The following is a 23,275-nucleotide window of genomic DNA, read 5'->3' on the forward strand; positions in this document are numbered from 1 at the left end:
TTGTGGACTACGGTGTGATATATATAGGGTATTACAAAAAGGTACGGCCAAACTTTCAGGAAACATTCCTCACACACAAAGAAAGAAAATATGTTATGTGGACATGTGTCCGGAAACGCTTACTTTCCATGTTAGAACTCATTTTATTACTTCTCTTCAAATCACATTAATCATGGAATGGAAACACACAGCAACAGAACGTACCAGCGTGACTTCAAACACTTTTTTACAGGAAATGTTCAAAATGTCCTCCGTTAGCGAGGATACATGCATCCACCCTCCGTCGCATGGAATCCCTGATGCGCTGATGCGGCGCTGGAGAATGGCGTATTGTATCACAACCGTCCACAATACGGGCACAAAGAGTCTCTACATTTGGTACCGGGTTGCGTAGACAAGAGCTTTCAAATGCCCCCATAAATTAAAGTCAAGAGGGTTGAGGTCAGGAGAGCGTGGAGGCCATGGAATTGGTCCGCCTCTACCAGTCCATCGGTCACCGAATCTGTTGTTGAGAAGCGTACAAACACTTCGACTGAAATGTGCAGGAGCTCCATCGTGCATGAACCACATATTGTGTCGTACTTGTAAAGGCACATGTTCTAGCAGCACAGGTAGAGTATCCCGTATGAAATCATGATAACGTGCTCCATTGAGCGTACATGGGGCCCAATCGAGACATCACCAACAATGCCTGCCCAAACGTTCACGGAAAATCTGTGTTGATGACGTGATTGCACAATTGGGTGCGGATTCGAGTCAGCCCACACACGTTGATTGTGAAAATTTACAATTTGATCACGCCGGAATAAAGCTCATCCGTAAAGAGAACATTTGCACTGAAATGAGGATTGACACATTGTTGGATGAACCATTCGCAGAAGTGTACCTGTGGAGGTCAATCAGCTGCCGATAGTGCCTGCACACGCTGTACACGGTACGGAAACAACTGGTTCTCCCGTAGCACTTTCCATACAGTGACGTGATCCACGTTTCCTTGTACAGCAGCAACTTCTCTAACGCTGACATTAGGGTTATCGTCAACTGCACGAAGAATTGCCTCGTCCATTGCAGGTGTCCTCGTCGTTCTAGGTCTTCCCCAGTCGCGAGTCATAGGCTGGAATGTTCCGTGCTTCCTAAGACGCCGATCAATTGCTTCGAACGTCTTGCTGTCGGGACACCTTCGTTCTGGAAATCTGTCTCGATACAAACGTACCGCGCAACGGCTATTGCTCCGTGCTAATCCATACATCAAATGGGCATCTGCCAACTCCGCATTTATAAACATTGCACTGACTGCAAAACCACGTTCGTGATGAACACTAACCTGTTAATGATACGTACTGATGTGCTTGATGCTAGTACTGTAGAGCAATGAGTCGCATGTCAACACAAGCACCGAAGTCAACATTACCTTCCTTCAGTTGGGCCAACTGGTGAATCGAGGACGTACAGTACATACTGACGAAACTAAAATGAGCTCTAACATGGAAATTAAGCGTTTCCGGACACATGTCCACATAACATCTTTTCTTTATTTGTGTGTGAGGAATGTTTCCTGAAAGTTTGGCCGTACCTTTTTGTAACACCCTGTATGTATCCACTATAAGGAACGAAAAGTATTACTTATGTTTTTATTTTACATTTAATAATTGATCACACATGTTGTCCAACCTTCAGTTTGGCACGTGGTTACTTTAAATGCTCAAAATGTGCACTGTTGGTGCTCATAACAGAATGACGAGCGGTCGCCGCAACTACGTCAGTCAAAGTTACAGGGGAGATCGTTGCTCATGTCGCTGTAATCTCCTGGCGAAGTTCGTCCAACGTGCGTGGCTTACGTCGATAGGCGTTATCTTTCAAGTTCCCCACTAGTAAAAGTCCATAGGTGTTAGATCTGATGACTGTGGAGGGAACTCAATGGGCCCTCTTCGTCTAATCCAATGACCCGGAAAATTTCATCCAGGAAAACTCGTACTACTAGGTGGTAGTGTGCAGGCGCCCTGTGCTATTGGTACAATACCTATTCATCAGCTCCATAAAGCGCACATACGCCTGGCAAAATTGATGTGCATAACATTTCCAGGTACACATCTCCAGTGACATTAGCATCAAAGAAAAAGGGTCCTACTAAGTCCCTAGATGGTAGTCCACACCACACATGAACCCCCGGTTCCAGTACGTTTAAATTGTGCCTCGTCACTCCACACCACTTTAGTAAGAAACTGTTCATCAATTACCATTTGCTGATACCATTCGCAAAATTGCATTCGACGATCAGGATCGTCATCATTAATCACGTGTAGCTATCGTGGAATGCAAACTTCCCTCTTTTCAGGTCTCAGAATTTTTCGTACACTTGTACTGAGAAACTCCACTTCACGTGCACATTGTTTAGTAGAGTTCTGTGGAGAATGAACAAAGCTTCCAACACGAGAGCCGACGAAGCAGGACTTGTAGCTGTACGCTCTCTTACTGTGTGAATATCACAAATAGTTCCATGCAATTCAAACTTGTCAGTGATGCGTTTAATTTTTAGACGGGTTGGCGGTTCTGTATCAAACTCGCACCTCCACTGACATTGCACTTTAACGGCATTGTTGTTGTTGTTGTGGTCTTCAGTCCTGAGACTGGTTTGATGCAGCTCTCCATGCTAACCTATCCTGTGCGAGCTTCTTCATCTCCCAGTACTTACTGCATCCTACATTCTTCTGAATCTGCTTAGTGTATTCATCTCTTGGTCTCCCTCTATGATTTTGTACTCTCCACGCTGCCCTCCAATACTAAATTGGTGATCCCTTGATGCCTCATAACATGTCCTACCAACGAATCCCTTCTTCTTGTCAAGTTGTGCCACAAACTCCTCCCTAATTCTATTCAGTACCTCCTCATTAGATATGTGATCTACCCATCTAATCTTCAGCATTCTACTGTAGCACCACATTTCGAAATCTTCTGTTCTCTTCTTGTCCAAACTATTTATCGTCCATGTTTCACTTCCATACATGGCTACACTCCGTACAAGTACTTTCAGAAACGACTTCCTGACACTTAAATCTATACTCGATGTTAACAAATTTCTCTTCTTCAGAAACGCTTTCCTTGCCATTGCCAGTCTACATTTTATATCTTCACTACTTCGACCATCATCAGTTATTTTGCTCTCCAAATAGCAAAACTCCTTTACTACTTTAAGTGTCTCATTTCCTAATCTAATTCCCTCAGCATCACCCGACTTAATTCGACTACACTCCATTATACTCGTTTTGCTTTTGTTGATGTTCATCTTACATCGTCCTTTGAAGACACTGTCCATTCCGTTCAACTGCTCTTCCAAGTCCTTTGCTGTCTCTGACAGAATTACAATGTCATCGGCGAACCTCAAAGTTTTTATTTCTTCTCCATGGATTTTAATACCTACTCCGAATTTTTCTTTTGTTTCCTTTACTGCTTGCTCAATATACAGATTGAATAACATCGGGGAGAGGTTACAACCCTGTCTCACTCCCTTCCCAACCACTGTTTCCCTTTCATGCCCCTCGACTCTCATAACTGCCATCTGGTTTCTGTACAAATTGTAAATAGCATTTCGCTCCCTAAATTTTCGTTGCTCGAATGTCAAGCGGGCTCCAGCCATCTTGTTTTCTAAATATCGAGATGTAAGTACTAACATCTATCGAGCCAAAGACCATACTACAGCACACTCGTATTTCAAATCGAGCGGCAATATCGATATTGCCTTACACTCGAAGCGGGTTACCCAACGTGAGGAACTGGCAGAAGGCGAAGAACAAAGTGGAATGATCATCTTGCCATATACCGGCGGTGTCTCTTCAAAAATAGGAAGATTATTGAAGAGGCATAAAGTTAAATGTATCTTTCGTCCGCCGGCAAAACTCAGAGCTCTCTTGGGCTCGTCTAAGGACAGCCTTGGCCTGAGAAGACCCGGTGTTTACGAGATTCCGTGCAGCTGCGGCATGTCGTACATCGGACAAACTTGTCGCACTGTAGAAGAGAGATGCACTGAACACCGATGCTACACTCGTCTAGAGCAACCAGAGAAGTCTGCAATGGCCAAGCATTGTCTCAGTACAGGCCATTCTATGAATTACCAAGCCACTAAAATTCTCGCATCGACAAGTTCGTACTGGGACAGTGTTATTAAGGAAGCAGTGGAAATACGTAGCTCGACGAATCTTGTTAACAGAGACACGGGCTTTCTCCTCAGTACAGCTTGGGATCCAGCAGTGGCGCTATTGAAGTCGCAACGAGCAGTGAGGGGCACTATTTGTCATTCGACGGATGACGAATCGCCAGCAACATAAATATTCTGTTGACAACCGGAGGATAGTCATGCGCCTACGCGGACGCGCATCTTTGCTTGCGGCTTCCGACAGAGGTTCGGATGCAGGCTGAGTTGGCATCCCTTCTCTCCCAGCTTCAGGCAGTGTTGGCTTCGGTCACACAGCTTGAGGCTGTTGCCAATGGTCATCACTGTGGCGTTCGGGATGGGGATTTGTCGGGGACGGCCAGCTCGTCCCACGCATCCCCCGATCGGACTACGACTGTGGTTGCCCGGGATACTGCCCGCACCTGTGGTAGTGGGAGGTCGTCTCAAGGTGTGGCAGGGGGCGAAAGACATTCCGGAGGGCTGAACGGAAGGCCTCTCCAGTTTGTCTGACGAACCGGTTTCAGGCTCTGTCTCAGGCTGATACTGATCTTCGGCCTGACATGGCTGCCTGTCCTGTTCCAGAGGTTGCCCCTCAGTCTGCAAGATCTGGGCGGTCGCAGAGGGTGGGCTTACTGGTAGTTGGGAGCTCCAACGTCAGGCGCGTAATGGGGCCCCTTAGGCTCTGAGCACTATGGGACTCAACTGCTGAGGTCATTAGTCCCCTAGAACTTAGAACTAGTTAAACCTAACTAAACTAAGGACATCACAAACATCCATGCCCGAGGCAGGATTTGAACCTGCGACCGCAGCGGTCTTGCGGTTCCAGACTGCAGCGCCTTTAACTGCACGGCCAGGGCCCCTTAGGGATATGGCAGCAAGAGAGGGGAAGAAAGCCAATGTGCACTCCGTGTGCATACCGGGGGGAGTCATTCCAGATGTGGAAAGGGTCCTTCCGGATGCCATGAAGGGTACAGGGTGCACCCATCTGCAGGTGGTCGCTCATGTCGGCACCAATGATGAGTGTCGCTATGGATCCGAGGAAATCCTCTCTGGCTTCCGGCGGCTATCTGATTTGGTGAAGACTGCCAGTCTCGCTAGCGGGATGAAAGCAGGGCTCACCATCTGCAGCATCGTCGACAGGACTGACTGCGGACCTTTGGTACAGAGCCGAGTGGAGGGTCTGAATCAGAGGCTGAGACGGATCTGCGACCGTGTGGGCTGCAGATTCCTCGACTTGCGCCATAGGGTGGTGGGGTTTCGGGTTCCGCTGGGTAGGTCAGGAGTCCACTACACGCAACAAGCGGCTACACGGGTAGCAGGGGTTGTGTGGCGCGGGCTGGGCGGTTTTTTAGGTTACATGGCCTTGGGCAAGCACAGAAAGGGCAACAGCCTCAACGGGTGCGGGGCAAAGTCAGGACATGCGGGGACCAAGCAGCAATCGGTATTGTAATTGTAAACTGTCGAAGCTGCGTTGGTAAAGTACCGGAACTTCAAGCGCTGATAGAAAGCACCGAAGCCGAAATCGTTATCGGTACAGAAAGCTGGTTGAAGCCAGAGATAAATTCTGCCGAAATTTTTACAAAGGTACAGACGGTGTTTAGAAAGGATAGATTGCATGCAACCGGTGGTGGAGTGTTCGTCGCTGTTAGTAGTAGTTTATCCTGTAGTGAAGTAGAAGTGGATAGTTCCTGTGAATTATTATGGGTGGAGGTTACACTCAACAACCGAGCTAGGTCAATAATTGGCTCCTTTTACCGACCTGCCGACTCAGCAGAATTAGTGGCAGAACAACTGAGAGAAAATTTGGAATACATTTCACATAAATTTTCTCAGCATGTTATAGTCTTAGGTGGAGATTTCAATTTACCAGATATAGACTGGGACACTCAGATGTTTAGGACGGGTGGTAGGGACAGAGCATCGAGTGACATTATAATGAGTGCACTATCCGAAAATTACCTCGAGCAATTAAACAGAGAACCGACTCGTGGAGATAACATCTTGGACCTACTGACAACAAACAGACCCGAACTTTTCGACTCTGTATGTGCAGAACAGGGAATCAGTGATCATAAGGCCGTTGCAGCATACCTGAATATGGAAATTAATAGGAATATAAAAAAAGGGAGGAAGGTTTATCTGTTTAGCAAGAGTAATAGAAGGCAGATTTCAGACTACCTAACAGATCTAAACGAAAATTTCTGTTCCGACACTGACAATGTTGAGTGTTTATGGAAGAAGTTCAAGGCAATCGTAAAATGCGTTTTAGACAGGTACGTGCCGAGTAAAACTGTGAGGGACGGGAAAAACCCACCGTGGTAGAACAACAAAGTTAGGAAACTACTGCGAAAGCAAAGAGAGCTTCACTCTAAGTTTAAACCCAGCCAAAACCTCTCAGACAAACAGAAGATAAACGATGTCAAAGTTAGCGTAAGGAGGGCCATGCGTGAAGCGTTCAGTGAATTCGAAAGTAAAATTCTATGTACCGACTTGACAGAAAATCCTAGGGAGTTCTGGTCTTACGTTAAATCAGTAAGTGTCTCGAAACAGCGTATCCAGACACTCCGGGATGATGATGGCATTGAAACAGAGGATGACACGCGTAAAGCTGAAATACTAAACACCTTTTTCCAAAGCTGTTTCACAGAGGAAGATCGCACTGCAGTTCCTTCTCTAAATCCTCGCACAAACGAAAAAATGGCTGACATCGAAATAAGTGTCCAAGGAATAGAAAAGCAACTGGAATCACTCAACAGAGGAAAGTCCACTGCACCTGACGGGATACCAGTTCGATTCTACACAGAGTACGCGAAAGAACTTGCCCCCCTTCTAACAGCCGTGTACCGCAAGTCTCTAGAGGAACGGAAGGTTCCATATGAGTGGAAAAGAGCACAGGTAGTCCCAGTCTTCAAGAAGGGTCGTCGAGCAGATGCGCAAAACTATAGACCTATATCTCTGACGTCGATCTGTTGTAGAATTTTAGAACATGTTTTTTGCTCGAGTATCATGTCGTTTTTGGAAACCCAGAATCTACTATGTAGGAATCAACATGGATTCCGGAAACAGCGATCGTGTGAGACCCAACTCGCTTTATTTGTTCATGAGACCCAGAAAATATTAGATACAGGCTCCCAGGTAGATGCTATTTTACTTGACTTCCGGAAGGCGTTCGATACAGTTCCGCACTGTCGCCTGACAAACAAAGTAAGAGCCTACGGATATCAGACCAGCTGTGTGGCTGGATTGAAGAGTTTTTAGCAAACAGAACACAGCATGTTTTTGTCAATGGAGAGACGTCTACAGACGTAAAGTAACCTCTGGCGTGGCACAGGGGAATGTTATGGGACCATTGCTTTTCACAATATATATAAATGACCTAGTAGATAGTGTCGGAAGTCCCATGCAGCTTTTCGCGGATGATGCTGTAGTGTACAGAGAAGTTGCAGCATTAGAAAATTGCAGCGAAATGCAGGAAGATCTGCAACGGACAGGCACTTGGTGCAGGGAGTGGCAACTGACCCTTAACATAGACAAATGTAATGTACTGCGAATACATAGAAAGAAGGACCCTTTATTGTATGATTATATGATAGCGGAACAAACACTGGTAGCAGTTACTTCTGCAAAATATCTGGGGGTATGCGTGCGGAACGATTTGAAGTGGAATGATCATATTAAATTAATTGTTGGTAAGGCGGGGACCAGGTTGAGATTCGTTGGGAGAGTCCTTAGAAAATGTAGTCCATCAACAAAGGAGGTGGCTTACAAAACACTTGTTCGACCTATACTTGAGTATTGCTCATCAGTGTGGGATCCGTACCAGATCGGGTTGACGGAGGAGATAGAGAAGATCCAAAGAAGAGCGGCGCGTTTCGTCACAGCGTTATTTGGTAACCGTGATAGCGTTACGGAGATGTTTAATAAACTCAAGTGGCAGACTCTGCAAGAGAGGCGCTCTGCATCGCGTTGTAGCTTGCTCGCCAGGTTTCGAGAGGGTGCGTTTCTGGATGAGGTATGGAATATATTGCTTCCCCCTACTTATACCTCCCGAGGAGATCACGAATGTAAAATTAGAGAGATTAGAGCGCGCACGGAGGCTTTCAGACAGTCGTTCTTCCCGCGAACCATACGCGACTGGAACAGGAAAGGGAGGTAATGACAGTGGCATGTAAAGTGCCCTCCGCCACACACCATTGGGTGGCTTGCGGAGTATAAATGTAGATGTAGATGAAGATGTAGGTCGCTTGTGCAGCCGGTGGCAGCGCAGGGCAACAGCGGCAGCCGCCGCACGTGCGCTGAAGTCTTTGGTTCTTCATCCTGTAGGTGGCGTCGCTGTCCTTCCAGCTATCGGTTGATTTCGTAGCTATTGGCCATCGAATTTGGCGCCTCCGCGCATGAGCACTTCCTGCCTAAGACTGGCATAAATAAGGGGCTCTAGTCATGCCTTAGCAGGCGATCATTGTAGGCTAAACCACCCCTTCCTTCCGCCTCCTATGTCACCATCTATGGCCGTCCTATCGCCCTCATCCCCACCATTAAGTACCTTGGCGTCACCCTGGACCGTCGCCTCTCCTGGACCCCCAGTCTCCAGACAATCCAAGCCAAGGCATGCTCCCGACTCCGTCTCCTCAAGCTCCTTTCTGGCTGTACATGGGGTCTGGACCCTCCATCATCCTCCATACCCATAAATCCCTCATCCGCCCTATCCTCTGCTAAGCCCACCCTGCCTGGATCTCCACTCCTCCTAACTTTTACAAATCCCTTCAGATCCTTGAACGCCATGCTCTTAACCTCGCCTATCGCATCCGTCTCCCTTCCCCCACGACGATCCTGTACGACCTTATTCCGTTCCCCCACCTCCTCCTTTTCCTCAAATGGATACGGATCCTCTACACCTCCCGTAAACTCGATCCTCCTCACCCACTTGTCTCTCCCATCCTCTCCCGCCCCCATCTGCTGCCGCGCCTGTATTTCCACGTCCCACCTGCTCTCCATCTCTCCACTCTCCATACCCTCTCCCAAGATGGCTTCCGCCAGCTCCCCCTCCCTGATGATGCCCTCCTCCCCTCCATCTACCCCTCCTACCAACTTTGATACTCCCTCCCTCTTTCTGTGTTTGTTCCTATGGGCCCCCTCTCTCTCTTCTCCCCCCCCCTTCCCTCCCTTCTCCCTTTCTCCCCCCTCCTTCCCAGGGCTTCCCCTATACCCAACGAGCGAGGTGGCGCAGTGGTTAGACACTGGACTCGCATTTGGGAGGACGACGGTTCAATCCCGCGTCCGGCCATCCTGATTTTGGTTTTCCGTGATTTCCCTAAATCGCTCCAGGCAAATGCCGGGATGGTTCCTTTCAAAGGGCACGGCCGACTTCCTTCCCCGTCCTTCCCTAATCCGATGAGACCGATGACCTCGCTGTCTGGTCTCCTTCCCAAAAACCAACCAACCCTATACCCATACCTTCATTCCTCCCACCATTTCCTCTCCCATTGGCATCTTTGCTCTCCCCTCTCCCTCCCCCACCACCTTCTTCCCCTCTTGGCAGGTCCCCAGACTCGCACACGTTAAGTGGACATTCGCGCGCCAGAGATCATCGCCATCGTTTTAGTGTGCGTGCCGTCGCGTTTGTGCCTCAGTGGATTTGCCGCGCACGCTCCATCGTTCACGTGTCGCCTCCGTCATCAGTGTCCGTGTGCAGTGCCAACAGTTTCTTTAGGTGTTTTCGCGTGTGTACGGCTACGTGTTATTTGTTTCTGTGTCTACTGTTTTTTGCCCTCCACTTTTTTCTGTATCTCCATTGTATTTTCTTTGTAAAACTTGTGGCTGAAGAGCAGTGTAGTATGCTGCTGCCACCCCACCTTATGTAAGGTGTTAAATGACAATAAAGAAAAAAATGCCTTAGCAGTGTGTTCGTCGCAGCTGAAGATGTCGGCCAGTTGCGCTGATGAAATATTGAGGAGTTTTCACTATGACATCCGACGTCTCGCCCGAGAACCATATATACAACATGTCCGTCGGGAAAGCCTCAAGCAACACAAATATCGATATACATTTTTTTGCTGGCTTTGTATGTCTAAATAAAAGTTCCAAACTATATTCAAACTGTGAGATGTGATAATGCGTAGTAATAAACAGTGGGATGGAGAGAGTAGCTATTCCTATGAAATAATATTCCAAGACAACTATTTTAGAATGAACCATGTATTTAAAAAGAGAGCGTAAAACTTGGCATGATGTTTTCACATAACATACGTCTGAACAATACTATGCTTAGCAAAGTCAACAATGATTTAAAGAAGATACAACGTTAACAGAGAATTACTATACAACCAAACAGCTTAATCAATTAATATGTTATTGCATGACTCAGGAAACAAGGGTGGTCTTTCTGTCAGCTCTGAGCAAATGTGCAAAGCAACTAGTTTACAATAATCATTCTGACAAACTAGCTGTGTAGCACTGCAGTCTTACTTCAGGCTTCTTCTCTTCAAAAAGTTGCAACATTATTCAAATTTATATTCTCTTCGTTATATAATACGTACATCTTATTCATCCTTGCTCTCCTTTCCAGTCAATCTTTCTTCATCTAACAGATGCAATCATAAGTCAACACAGCACTACAGAATACGACCATCACCTACGAAACTTCAACTGAGAATGTAAAACTGCGCAAATGCAAGGATGGTTCCAAGACAAGACCAAAGTTTGTTTAACAGTAACGTAACCGTCCTCTTCCTCTCCAACGTACACGTGGATAACATACAAAAACCAAAATGACATGATCGCCTTACAGTACCAACAAAAGTCACTAGATCTTAGGTGGATCAAAGGATCGACCTGAACTACGAGAAACTGGTGAAACAGTTCGAGTCGAGTTCAAACACAGCGCAAGGTTAGCTGTTTAGTAACACAAATTGAAGAAAGACGTTAACAAAATTTCTACTTGGTGTTGTGAGTTTAACATCCCGTATAAATGCTGGTTAACGCAAAGTAGGGGCGACCATAACAGCAACACAATACAACTGATGGCATCCAAATAGAAGTTCAACACTTTGCTCACCCTCTTTCATGGTTTGAAGTGCCTAAAGTTAGAATTAGACTACCATTTACACAACCTACAACATAATAGTAGAAAAAGAGACGTGGTAGACCTAGCCATTGACATTTGGCGATCATGGTCCAGACAAATTATAGGCTTACATAAATAAGACAAGTTTCACAAACGTAGCTGCGAGAATGATTTCACTACGAACTGCCGTTACAGGGGAATTAACAAAAATTGGTTCAAATGGCTCTGAGCACTATGGGACTTAACTTCTAAGGTCATCAGTCCCCTAGAACTTAACCCAGCGAGGTGGCGCAGTGGTTAGCACACTGGACTCGCATTCGGGAGGACGACGGTTCAATCCCGCGTCCGGTCATCCTGCTTTAGGTTTTCCGATATTTCCCTAAATCGCTCCAGGCAAATGCCGGGTTGGTTCCTTTGAAAGAGCACGGCTGACTTCCTTCCCCGTCCTTCCCTAATCCGATGAGACCGATGACCTCGCTGTCTGGTCTCCTTCCCCAAACAACCCAACCCCCCCCCCCCCCCTAGAACTTAGAACTTATTAAACCTAACTAACCTAAGGACATCACACATATCCATGCCCGAGGCAGGATTCGAACCTGCGACCGTAGCGGTCGCGCGGATTCAGACTGTTGCGCCAAAGCCACTCGGCCACCTCGGCCGGCGATAATTAACAGAATAATTGCTCAATAATAATAATAAACCGGACTATCAGCAAATATTAATGTCTTTATCTTCCATGATATAAAGAGTATTACTTCCCCACAATACGCTTAGTATAATAATGCCACGCATCCCGTTTAACCATGGACTTTTTTTGTACAACTTGAAAGGTGGCTACACTGAGTCACAGCGATTCAGCCGCCTCCACTGGCAGTGCTTGTTGAGATGTGGTAGTGAACAGTGCTTGTCGTGAAGGCGTCGTGGAGAGTGCTTATTGAGAAGTGGGCAGTAGAAGTTCCGATGTAGCCGTGACTAGTTGTGAACATGTTGTATGCAGTTGTTCTGATGGGCTAGACAGCCGATGCTGTTCGATTGCGGATGTTGTAATGATCAGAGTGTATGTTTCGTCAATACATATGAAGGTAATAATTTTTTATTATTATTATTTCAAATGTCCTAACTAACTATGTCTCTTGGTCACAAATTCAGTCTACAAAGCATCTGGCTTGTGTTCATGTATTAGAGTGTAATTATGGTTTTTAAGTGCAATTATAGTATTTTTTTTAATTACTTCATTGTAGATGGTGTTTAAAGCATCTTGTCGTATTGAGGAAGAACCGTGCCAGATGTGTACGTTGAATCACACTTACACACACAGAACAGTTACATTTGTGTTTTGTTGTTCCGTAGTTTTTGTTTCGTAGCTTTTATAGTTTTGCTGGGGACTTAATTAATTAATTGTGTTAACGGAAGTTTTGTTACATTCTTTGTTGTTATTGTATGCAGTCAGATTGCGTACTAATACTGGTCAGGGCCAACCGGTTACGAGACTGCGTAACCGGACATCCAGCAAAAAAAAAAAAAAAAAAAAATTAAATTATTTGCATTCTTTTTAATTATGCCCCCATGCAAACTTCCTTTTCAGCAGTCGTACTACATACTGACATTCGCCCCAACACAGTTTCAGAGTATGTTAGAACGAAATGGCGCAGCATGTTGACAAACTGGAATATCCTATGTTTAAACTTGTTCATGCTGATTTGTAAATATTCAGCTTAAAGAAAGACAACTACTCAGGTAAAACCACATTTGTAACATCATTATTTACGATGACCGGTTTCAGTGAACAGAGTTACCATCATATGATCTGCGAATAGTGCACATAAAGCGTAAAACGCATATTTCATTAATATAAGACATTCTGAAGGTGGCAGGGGTAAAATACAGGGAGCGAAAAAAAAATGTGTGTGTGTGAATTCCTAAGGGACCAAACTGTTGAGGTCATCGGTCCCTAGACCTACACACTACATAAACTAACTTGTGCTAAGAATAACACACACACCCATGCCCGAGGGAGGACTCGAACCTCCGGCGGGAGTGGCGCGCAGTCCGTGACAAGGCGCCTCAAACCGCACGGCCACTCCGCGCGGCCACGGAGCAAAAAGCTATTTACAATTTGTACAGAAACCAGATTGGCCCAGCAACATGCCGACTCTACCACTCTGGATGGTATCACGATCTCTTCACTGGTGTGTGTCGAATTTGCCTTCAACCAAACAATCGTCGGAGACGTGTTTCGAGGCAACCCGGTCAGGCTGAACGCCTTAGACACACTGTCCAGCGAGTGGAGCAAGGTGGAGGTTCCCTGCTATTTTGGGGTGGCATTATGTGTGGCCCACGTAAGCCGCTGGTGGTCATGGAAGGCGCCGTAACGGCTGTACGATACGTGAATGCCATCCTCCGACCGATATTGCAACCACATCGCTAGCATAGTGGCGAGGCTTTCGTCTTCATGGACGACAATTCGCGCCCACGTCATGAACATCTTGTAAATGACTTTCTTCAGATAACGACATCGTTCGACCAGAGTGGCCAGCATGTTTGCCAGACATGAACCCTATCGAACATCATTGGTATACATTGAAAAGGGCTGTTTATGGACGACGTGACCCACCAACCACTGTGAGGGATCTACGCCGACTTACTGTTAAGGAGTGGGACAATCTGGGCCAACAGTGCCTTGATGAACTTGTGGATAGTATCCCACGACGAATACAGCCATCCATCAATGCAAGAGGGCGTGCTGCTGAGTATTAGAGGTACCGGTGTGTACAGCAATCTGGACCAACACCTTTGAAGGTCTCGCTGTATGGCAGTACAATATGCAATGTGTGGTTTTCATTAGCAATAAAAAGGGCGAAAATGATGTTTATGTTGATCTCTAGCCGGCCGGAGTGGCCGCTCGGTTCTAGGCGCTACAGTCTGGAATCGCGTGACCGCTACGATCGCAGATTCGAATCCTGCCTCGGGCATGGATGTGTGTGATGTCCTTAGGTTAGTTAGGGTTAAGTAGTTCTGAGTTCTAGGGGACTGATGACCACAGCAGTTAAGTCCCATAGTGCTCAGGGCCATTTGTTGATCTCTATTTCAATTTTCTGTGCGGGTTCCGGAACTCTCGGAACCGAGGGGATACAAAACTTTTTTTGATGTGCATATATCTTGAAGGGTTGTGTTATTGTTGGGCTGTTAAGTGACGTTTAATTATAATGGTAACGCGTTTGTGATAAATTTTTAGTGCCCCGTTACCTTGAAACGGCATACTGCAAATTACATTTGAAACATTGATCATGCTTAATTTGTAAATTATTGACGGTATCAACACATTCGTCAGATAGCACTCGTACATTAAGGCATCGGCCGTCGATAAATTATCATGTGACGGTTAGTTACAAGAAGTTATAATAAATCAGTCTAAGAATGACGTGTTTATGCGTGTATGAAGTCTTTTTTTGAAGCACGCATCGACCACTGCTGTCGTCAATGTTGCGCGCGCCGTCAGAATGTGGTTCATACATGAGGGAAGTGTTGTGAAACGAGTGTTGCCTCAAAAGAATCACGGCTAATGCTCGTTTCACAGCAATTTTCGTCATTTTGACGTCACGCGCTACATCATCGACAACCGCTTGATCAGTTATCGACTTTGAGACAAGGAAAAATATGAAGGTTGTCACTCCTCGATTCACCCGCAGCAAAGGAAGTAGGTTACAGCACGCTTGTTCGCCCACTGCTTGAATACTGCTCAGCAGTGTGGGATCCGTACCAGATAGGGTTCATAGAAGAGAGAGAGAAGATCCGACGGAGAGCAGCGCGCTTCGTTACAGGACCATTTAGTAAGCGTTACGGAGATGATAGATAAGCTCCATTGCAGGAAAGACGCTCAGTAGCTTGGCACCGGCTTTTGTTGAAGTTTCGAGAACGTACCTTCACCCAGGAGTCAAGCAGTATATTGCTCCCTCCTACGTATATCTCGCGAAGAGACCATGTGGATAAAATCAGACAGATTAGAGCCCACACAGAGGCATACCGACAATCCTTCTTTCCACGAACGATACGAGACTGGAATAGAAGGGAGAACAGACAGAGGTACTCAAGGTACCCTCCGCCACACACAGATTCCTAACCACACAATCGGAAATCGGCACATATTTGGAAATAAAGCGCCAAATATTTGTGTAAAGGCAGAATACGAAGTTCATTGCAACTGGTTTCAGTCTGCCGTAAGACATCATCTGGTACGAAAAATCACTTATTTCATTTGTCGTGAATATTGAAACACGCAAGTATTTGAATCCACGTGAAGAACATAATAAAGAACTCATTCATAGCATTTACAAATGCAATAATTGCCCTGTTCATATGAGTTTTTTTAATACGTGTTCCATGTAGGTTAAAATATTCAGTGCTTTGTGTTTCAATATTCATGACAAATGAAATGTTTTAATTGATTTTCGTAGCAGATGACCAGACAGTAGTAATGAAATCAAGATAATGCAGTTCAGTGTCATGAGTTCTTTGAAACATAATGGCGAGGTTTCTGTTATACATTTCCGGCTCGTCGTTACCTTGATTTACCTTGTAAATCTCCGGTACTCGTCATGTTTGGGGACCTGTTGTGAAACGAGCATTACATAAGAATTAGTTACAAGGAATAACAATCATTCAAAGAGTAAACATTTAGTTAGTCCACTCCAAAGAAGACACAAATGTACAGAGTGCGCAGTTTATTCTGCCTGCTGCGATTCCAGTATAGACCCCGCCTCCTGGAACATGTGAGTACTTCCAGCGTATCCGCTGGCCTCTTCTGGTGCGGGTTGTAGGCGTTTTCGGACTGTCCTCCGGGGCTCGACGAGTTGATGGCAATGTGTTACCCTACTTGTGCCGCATCTTCTTCGGCCTATTCCGGCGGATGGGACGCAACTTTACTCTGCTGATCGTGCCCTCCTTCATCATCATTATTCCCCCTAATGAGTAGTTTATAAAAGCGTTACAAATTTTTAAATTCGGTTGACAATTATATGAAATACTGAAAATCGTATTTTTGTTGGTCCTGGATGCAGTTAGGTGCCCAACCTACAACTAGATCACTGCGCGGTTAGCCGTGAACGAGATTAGACTCTTACTAACATAGACTGAAAAAAGACATTCACAAATTCCCTGCTTGTGCAATGAGTTTAAGGTTTTGTAAAACTGTTGATTAATTCATCGTAGCGGCCACTATAACAATAAAAGAAAGAACGTATTGGCATCCGACTCTAAGTAATATACTTCATCAGAATTGTGTACTGATTAAGGATTGGGCAATCATATGGATGAACTAACAGCATGTGTTGACGCTAGGAGGCGTGGCACAATAGGCCATGCGATACATTCTCTTTTTTTTTTTTAATATTATCTTCATTCCACCTCTGAAGGATATGGTGGGCTGTAGGAGAGCACAGCCCTTTCTCAGCTGGTAGTTGTGGTTTGTGCTGTTGTGATAACGTTTATTTAGGAGAATTGGGTGTTTATTTAATTTTATAGGATTTTTTTAATTGCATGTAGATGGATAGTTGAGAGGAAGATGTTGTTCATTAAATTTCCTTCATTCTAAATGCCGACATTTGTATTACAGCTGAAGGAAAAGCCTTTCGGTCGAAAATTCCGCAGCTGGGATTGGTTGTCTGTTGTTCGCTTTATATATTTTTATGTTATCTCAGTGGCCTTGCTAGTGCTGTATTGTGATTTTGGAGTTTTGTTGGAGAAAATCTCCTTCTAATTCTGTAGAAGATGTGGGACTTGAAAACATAGTCGATATAGAAAATGTTCTCTTCTACTATAGGGGATGATTGAAGTAATTTTGCTCAATGAGCTGTTTTTTCTCTATCAGGCTGCTGCATCTTCCCAAATCCTTGTAGGTATCTTTGATCTCTTGTCAGTTCCATTGATTTAGTTTTCCAGCGGATTCTGGTATAGCAAATTCGATACTGCTTCAAGAATAAGGTAGGGAGGAAATGCATATTTCAGTTTCAGTAAATTAAACTTTGTATGATCGTGCTGCAAGCTCAAGCCGATTTTGTAAGTCCATTATTACGGTGTCTGTTGAGCCCGAATATGGTGATTTGTTCTTTCATTCTGTCTAGAATGTTCCTGTTTTAAGTGTATCGTGAAAGTAGTTTGTTGGAAAGTCAAAGCGTAGATCTCCAGCTATTCGAAGCATCTCCCGGTCCGCAGATAGAATTGTTTTCGGCTGCTTAGATGATACAATCCATGTTCGAGCTCCATATTTGAGAATGTGTCGGAGAAATATTTTGTCTGTAAGAAGGGCAACTGGTTTCTCCACTCCACGTGTTCGGTATTTCATGAGACGTACTTAAGTAAGTCGGATTTCAGCTTGTTCAATCTTTTCAGTCGTGTTTTTCTACCAGTTTGAGAGTTCATCTACTTAGATTCCAACCTATTTTACGTTTGGTTATGGAGTACTTTCTTGTCGCAAAGTCGAATGCTGAGTTTTTGGGGGTCCTGCCGTTGGCGATTAGTGAGATTTCTATGTCTGAATGGGATAAGTTGACTTTTGGTTGGATTAGGTCGGATTCTCCATTTAGTGAGCCAGCTTTCAAGTTCGCTGATGTAGCTGTTGGCTTGTTCATTGATTGCATTGAGGGTGGGTACGTGACGACAGTAAGTGGTGTCATCCCCGTTCACTGCTATGTCTTCATTCTCCCACCTATAACTTGGGATGTCAGCTCTACATACCGTATACAACGATGGGGAGGTGACAGCACCCTGACGGACTCCCGCTTTGACTGTGAAGTAAGATGATTTTTGATCCACAACTTTACTTTTCCATTCCCAAAGGGGTTAGCTATTAATTGTACTATTTCGGGTACGAAATTGTATTTTAGCATTTTGTCAAGAAGTTCCTCATGCCATAATTTATCAAAGACGCGTTGTATGTCCAGAAAGAGAGCAGCAATTGCATCTGTTAAGCTGCAGATTTTTGCTACTTTGCTAATTAATAATGGATCAGCGGTACTGTGACTGTTTCTGAAACCAGCTTGTTCAAGTGATGTGATGCTGCTGTCTTCTGCAAACTGTTATAGCCTGTTATTAATCATTGCTTCACAGGTTTTGCCAATTATTGGAAGGAATGTGATAGGCTTGTACAAGCTAGGGTTCTCTTTTGGTTCTCCAGGTTCCGGAAACATTCTAATATGCCAATGTTATCATTGGGACGGTACAGATTTTTTGAGTTAAGGCTGTAATCAATACAGGTTTTAGTGTTTGAGCAAGTCTCTGTGGTAGAAGTAGTATGAGATGAAATTGTCCAATGCTGTCATTTCCAGGTGCTGTAGTTTTGCTGCTTAATATAGCAGAGGCTGTCTCACATTCTTTTATTTCTTTCAATAGTGGTTGATTTTCTGGTGCACTACTTTTGTACAGGAATAAATGAAGTTTCCTAGCAGTAATTTCCTATTGGTTATCGTCAAATTTGTGGTCCTGTGGATGATCGTGTGTTTTTTCGAGTAAATAGCCTTCTCTCTTTTGTCCACAGTGATGTTGTCATCTGTTTGTAAACACGGTACTTCGGTGACGGTTTTGCCACTGATTTTTCTTGAATTTATTCCAAACGAGAGTTTGGTTATGTGGGTCAAGCAGTGTTGACTCAGGTTCCCACCTACTTGCTCTGAATTGGCGAATCTCTGATCTAACTTGATTGTTAAGACGGTTCCATTCAGGTTTAGTCCTTTCATTAGGTTATCGTTTAATTTGTCTACATAATTTTCTTATTTCTTTGACTACGTTAAGAACATGTGTAGAAGCCTGTCCTTATGTTCTATGATTGTTTTCTTTGATGTATTGTTAGTGATAGATTTTATCGTTGGGACGATTAGCTGGTTATAGTTGTCAAGGTCTTTTGTAGTTTTAATGGCTGTCGTGATGGCCTCTTTGCTTAAAAATTCCGTTCCAAATTTTTCTGTATTAGGGTTTTTGAATTCGATGTAAGTTTTCCTGTTGTGATTGTCATTCTTGACTGAGTGATAGCCGATGTTTTCATGATGATGAGGACATGGTCGCTGGAAATGGTATCACCTCCGTCCACAGTTACTAGATATTTGCGGTGTGCAAACAATCTCATCAACTATGGAGGTTCTTGGGTGATTGGCGAAATTAGGTGAATTACTTTCTAAGTGAATCAGATTGTACTTTAGACCTGCAAGGAGGAGATCACCGTTTATGTTGTTGATTTTGGCGCCAAGAGGAGTGGATATATCATTAAGGTCTCCTATGATGATTGCTGGGACAAGTGTCGAGATGTAATCAAAGAGATCCATTTGTATATCCTCTGTGGGAGTTACATGTACGGCTGCGAAGAAGATCGGTTTTCTAAATTTTCCTCAAGTCTTATAGCTGCCAGTTATTTTGCTTGAAAGATGGCGACCACTCCTTTAAACGTCTTCCTCTGTCTGGTTTTGGTTTGTCTAACCTGTGACATACATAATCGAGAAGGCTTATGTCTTTGCCGAAGCATTTGGTTTCAGTAATTCCAATAGTTGTAATGTTTTGTTCTAGAACGATTTTTTTTTTTTTTTTTTTTTTTTTTGGTGCAGAAACCATCTGGGTTGACGAAGCATGTAACTGTAGAGTCTTTTCGGGACGCGAATGTAGAAAGATTACCAAATTTGTAGAGTGCAGGAATAAGATAGACTTGGGCAGAAGAGCCTGTCGGTTTGCTGATGTAGATGTGTAATTTGTCCCTGTCGCACATATCTCTCTGCAGGAACTTTCTCTAAACGGTTTTTATCGTTTCAGTAATAAGAGATCAACGTTCCAGAAGAGTGTTGTGCAGTGCAGTGACGAGTACACGCAAAGCGTTATCAGGATTTAATTCGATAGCTTTGTTTTACAGCACTTGGTAATTCATCAGCAGACTTTTTTTTTTTTTTTTTTTTTGTGATATGTTACAATACAGCAACACCGGTCTTTTGCGGTCTAACTGTGTTGGTGAGGCAGTAAATCTATCCACAGGGCAGTGACACTGCGTTACTGCAATACACTTTGGAGGTGTGGCGGTGGGACTTGGAGTCCCGTACCATCCTCCGACGATGACAGTACTACATCAGTGGGGCAGAAAAATTTAGCCTAACGGGGGCGGGTAGGGTGTGAGAGTGTTGGACGCAGAGTTGGGGCCAGTCCCGTCAAAGGATGCATCCGTGGTGGGCGTGCCAGGCCTATCGTTAGCCATGGTCGGAATCCGATTCCCCTAGGATGGTTGGATTCTCGTGAGTGGCGCTGCGTGCAGGCTCTACCTGGGCACCTTGATTTGAAGGCGCTGCCACGATAAACTGACTGTATGTTTGCAGACTTCAATAACTAAGGCAACATTTACAAATTTAGTTGCGAGAATGATTGCACTACGAATTGACATTACAAGTTAATTAACAGAATAATTGTTCGAAAGTAACTAACCGGACTATCACCAAATATGGAATGTCTTATCTTCCAAGCTACAAAGAGTACTATTTCCCTACAATACTCTTAGCACAAGCCACAGGACTTCAGTTAACCGAGATTGCAATCACGTATGTGTGTGAAATGCGTTTGCATGACCGTGTGTGTGTGTGTGTTTGTGTGTGTGTGTGTGCGTGTGTGTGTGTGTGTGTGTGTGTGTGTGTGTGTGTGGTCTATTCTTGACGAAGGCCTTGCTGGCCGAAAGCTTATTTGTGACAGTCTTTTCGTTGTGCCTTTCTGCGACTCAGCATCTCCGCTGTATGGTGAGTGGTAACCTTCCTTTTCATAATATTTTTAAAACATCCACATATTCTGTACATGCACTACCGTACACGCAGCTTCAAAGAAAAATACTGACCTGGTTCTGTGAGCAAGGTTGCACTTGTGGGGACGGAAGGGATAGCTTCATATCGGAGCATGTGCAGTCGATTATTTGCATACCAGCTCGTATTCGAAAAGAAATGACGTAGCGGTTGTGCTATTTCCTGTTCACATGAAATGGCGTAAATTTAACGTCATTTGCACCTTACATTCAAAGCGAAATTTTAGTGCGGTATTAATAATGTGTTGTAGCACAGTTTTTAGCACATAACAGGTGTGATGCTGCTTTAGCTGAGATCAGAGGACAACTTCGATTCTCAGAACGTTAAGAAATTAAGTTTGTTTCCTGCCAGTAAACACAAACCCCTTTTTAGTGGTGTTGACCATGGCTGAAGGCCGAAATCAGAAACAATAACTGACTGATGGCCGAATTACAACAATAGCAAATAATTTCTAGCTGTATGCCCAGGTAACAAAATCACTCTTACCAGAGGGCCAATTGTAGTAGAACAACAATTCATACCTCCGCTAACTAGTCTGGCGGGAGGCCAGGGCTTAAGCCAGCTTGAATAAAGCTGTCGACGTAATTCAGAAGGTAAATAAGTTATATTTTCTGGCGTTCGACGTCAATCACTAATGGTCAATGTCCACAGTAGGTGGGAGGATTTAGACTTCGGTGTAACCAAAGTCAACAATCTGTATGATTTACAAATCCTGTTGGTTGATACAGCATCGTAGGTCACACGTCGATTGGTCGTGGTTCCAAGAGAAAGACTCAGCGATGTAATGGCGGTGGATTGCGACACGTCTTCCTGGATGCACCGAGGCAAACCCCTGGCTGTGGGTTGCCCTCGGCTCCTGCCCAGCCGATTACTCGGCGAAGAATGCCTTCTACTTTTTTTTTCTTTGTTGAATTTCGATTCTCCCGCAGGGGGGGGGGGGGGGGGGGCGGGGCGGGGGGCGGCTGGCGGCAGCATAATATGCCGCTCTGCGGCCTACAGACGAGTTAAAAACATAATGACTGGATAACAAACCCTAAAAACAGGCGATAACACGCTGTAGCATGGAGAAAAGTTGCGGAGGTGAAAATATAAAACAAAGGTTTTGTGATGCTGATTATTACACACAGTAATTTGACAGGCACAGTAAAAAAAACGCGCGATAGTCAAGTTTCTGTTTGAAAAACTTGAAAAGGGGATGCACAACACCGAATACTCACATAAACACTGCACTATAGACACGAAGGCAGGTGGGAGTGGGGGGGGACCCGGACAGATGAGGTGGAAAAAGGAGGGAAAGCAAAAAAGGGGCAGCCGATGGAGGGACACATAATAGGTGGGGGGGGGGGGGGGGAGGGAGGCAGGGCAGACATGAGAAAAGAGTAAGGAAGGCGGAGGGCAAAGCAAAACGACTCGGGGGAGAGAATGGAGCCACAGGAATGGTAGGTGGGGAAAAACAGGGTGGAAGGGGAGGGGAGAGGGAGCCCAGGAAAAGGACAGAAGTAGGGGGGGGAAGGCAAGGATCAGAGTTGACAAGAGGGATAAATGGAGGGAGAGAGTGCACCATCTGGGAGGGGGACAAAAGACACCTCAGGAAAGGAAATGAAGGGTGTAGAGGTGGAGGATAGGGGGGACACAACAATGAATGCACAGCAGTGGGCAGGGGTTGGAGAGGAGAGGAGCAATCAGTGTTGGGGGGCATCAGGACGGCGAGGAAAAGCAGCATATGGAGGAAAGGAATCAGGTTATAGAGGATCCACGTGGGGAACGGGAGGTGTATACAGAAGGCAAGGCAGAGTCCATGGTGTTTGAGGATCTAGAGCGACTTACAGAATCTGGGCGGAGGGGGGGGGGGGGGGGGCAGACATCCAGGACTGGCATAACAGAGGATGGGATGGATCAAGGACTTGTACATGTGGAGGATGGTAGAGGGGTGCAACCCCAATGTCCAGACAGAGTTTAAGGAGTCAGAGGCAGTTGTGGGCTTTCGATTGGATAGAGTGGAGATGAGGGCTCGAGATGAGGTACAGTCAAACTGCCTTCTGTGGTCTGTGCCTGGATTTAAATGGGCTGCCTGCAGTGGAATACTTTGTATGCTATTTCCGATCACCCATCTATGTGCAATAAAATAGTCCTTGTACACCGCGACCTCTAGTGGTATAGCTGATGCCTCCTGGTCTCTGCTTAGTGGCCAACAGGCTGATCCCTACTCGATCCGGGACTCTCCTGAAGCAT

Source organism: Schistocerca piceifrons, chromosome 9 (assembly GCF_021461385.2).
Source record: "Schistocerca piceifrons isolate TAMUIC-IGC-003096 chromosome 9, iqSchPice1.1, whole genome shotgun sequence".
NCBI lineage: Eukaryota > Metazoa > Arthropoda > Insecta > Orthoptera > Acrididae > Schistocerca > Schistocerca piceifrons.